The sequence below is a fragment of the Zonotrichia albicollis genome, unplaced genomic scaffold, assembly GCF_047830755.1.
Source record: "Zonotrichia albicollis isolate bZonAlb1 unplaced genomic scaffold, bZonAlb1.hap1 Scaffold_257, whole genome shotgun sequence".
NCBI classification, from domain to species: domain Eukaryota; kingdom Metazoa; phylum Chordata; class Aves; order Passeriformes; family Passerellidae; genus Zonotrichia; species Zonotrichia albicollis.
Window position 1 is genome coordinate 6,307,615 of NW_027428429.1, and position 2,459 is coordinate 6,310,073.

Here is a 2,459-nt window from a genome sequence, read left to right on the forward strand (position 1 = left end):
GGTCATGGGTTCTTGGAGGAGGAGAGATCATTTCCATAGGAAGGAAAACATGGAGCCCCAGTGTTTCAGCAGCAGAAGAGAAGAGACCCTCAACATGCCAAGGTCAGCTGGACCAGTCAGATGGTCCCTGGGAGGCCAAACCAGCCAGAGCTGTTCTGTGTTCCCTTGTTTTTATGGGGTCATAAAAACAGTGCCATAATGGTGACTTGTTTCCAAGGGGTCCAGCAGTGTCACAATGGCCCCTAGGTTTCATAAGGCCCTGCAGTATCACAATGGTCTCCATGATTCCATGAGTCCCCTCAGTGTCACAATGGCTCCTTGGTTCCATGAGGCTGTGAAGTGTCTTAATGGTCTCCCCACAGTTTCATGAGGCCCTGCAATGTCATAATGGACCTTTGGCTCCATGGAGTCTCGCAGTGTCACAATTGCCCCTTGGTCCCATGACACCCCAAAGTGTCACAATGGTCTCCATGGTGCCATGAGGCCCCTTGGTGTCACAATGGACCCTTGGTTTGATGGGGCCCCTCAGTGTCACAATGGTCCTTTGGTGTCACAGGGCCCCACAGTGTCACAATGGTCCCTTGGTTCCATGGCCCTCTGCTGCTGCATTCCCCCCTGACCTTCTCAGGCTGCCCTGCCAGCTGAGAAATCCTCCTTGGGCCTCAGCCTTGGCCAAGAGCCCCTGGGCTCAGCTCCTCTGCAGCTCATCACAAACACTGTCTGCTCCAGGCACTGCTGCTGCCCAACCAGCTCCTGGTTTCTCTAGGAACAGCCCTGGGAGCTGTTTCTGTTCCCTCAGTGGCACAACATCCCTGTTCTCACCCTGCCAAAGAAAGCTGCTGATGCCAAATGTGGCCAGGATGAACCATTGCTGGGACTGAAGCTCCTCTCTTGGGGCAAACAGCGCTCCAAAAGGAGCCCTTGGAGCTCTCCTGGGCCAGCGACTCCCTCTGAGTGGGGCCTCTCCCAGCCGGGAACTCTCCCATTTGTTGCACTCGGGGATCCTGAACAACGACGGAGCCTGGGCCGATCCCCCCACTCCTCCAGGCTCAGCCCTTTGCCCTTTGCTGGGGAGATGCCAAAGAATCAGCAGTGAGCATTGCCTGCCCTCAGGGGAATTGCTCACAGGTGCCTTGCACCGACACTTTGTGTCTGTGTGCACACGGGAGTGGCTGTGCTGGGGAAATGTGGCAGAAATGCTGCTCTCTGAGGGGTTGCAGTGCTGTGGATAGCTGAGTCAGTCAGGCCTGTAGGGAAGGTTAAATCACAAGGTCTAAATGAAGTTAATTGCTGATAAGAGTTGTTCTTTTGCGAAGTTGTTACCTTTAATATAAGTTATAAGCTAAGTTCAATATTGTTAAGTGTTATTCCTCTGTTAAATTGCAAACTCATAGGTTTAAGTTAGGTTAAATGCTGTTATGCTCTGCTCTTTTGCTAAACTGTGAAGTTGAAAGTATCCGTTAAGGTATAAGTTAAGTCCTGTTAAGTTTGAGCTCAGTGAAGCTTTTAGGCCGTATTCCTTTTATCCCTGCCCTCACTGTCCTTGTGTCTCACACACACATACACAAAGGGACAGTTCTCAGTTAATTTCTGGTTTGATTGCATGGATTCTGTTTGGTTTTGTTGTGTCTTTGTTTCCCTGGTGTGCCTAAAGTGTCCAGTCACCAGCAGAATGACTTTTGCCAAGGAACTTTGTGCTGCTGTCCCTTAATATTAAATCTGGTTTTTGCTTCTCCCTTGCCAGGGATTTTTTCAGCACTCTCAAGGCCTCGTTGGTAGCAGGATGAAGGAGCCCTGGCCCAGGCTCTGGCCCTGGGGGACACGGGGACGCTGCCAGGGGGTCCCTGTCCCCCTGTGCCACCCCCAGGGCCCCGGGCCCCTGTCCCCGTGTCAGGCTCTGGGGTCGATCTCGTGGAACATCCTCTGGGGGAGGCTGCGGGGCCCGGGGGTGGGGGGACCCGGGGGGACAGGGGGGGACCCCGCTGTGCACGAGCAGGGTTGGACTGCTCTGGGGGGAGCTGTGAGGGGGCCCGGGGCAGAGTGACCTCCCCAGTGACCTCACACAGCCCCTGTGATGTCACACAGATCCCTGTGATGTCATACAGCCAGCTCTGTGATGTCACACAGCCCATGTGATGTCACAGAGCCAACTCTATGTCACCTTGTGATGTCATACAGCAGTACTGTGAGGTCACAAAAGACTGATGTAACAAAGTCACCCTGTGATGTCACTATCTGTTCTGTGAGGTCACAGCCTGCTCTATGATGTTACACAGCCACCAGGTGATGTCACAACCCACTCGCTGATGCCACAGAGCCACCCTCTATGATGGCAGACTCTGCTCTATGGCCTCAGATCCTACTCTGGGATGTCACAACCCTCTCAGTGATGTCATAATACTGTCAAGAACTCAGTTCTATTGATACATTGAAGTTTCTTGTACTTTGAAGAGATCTCT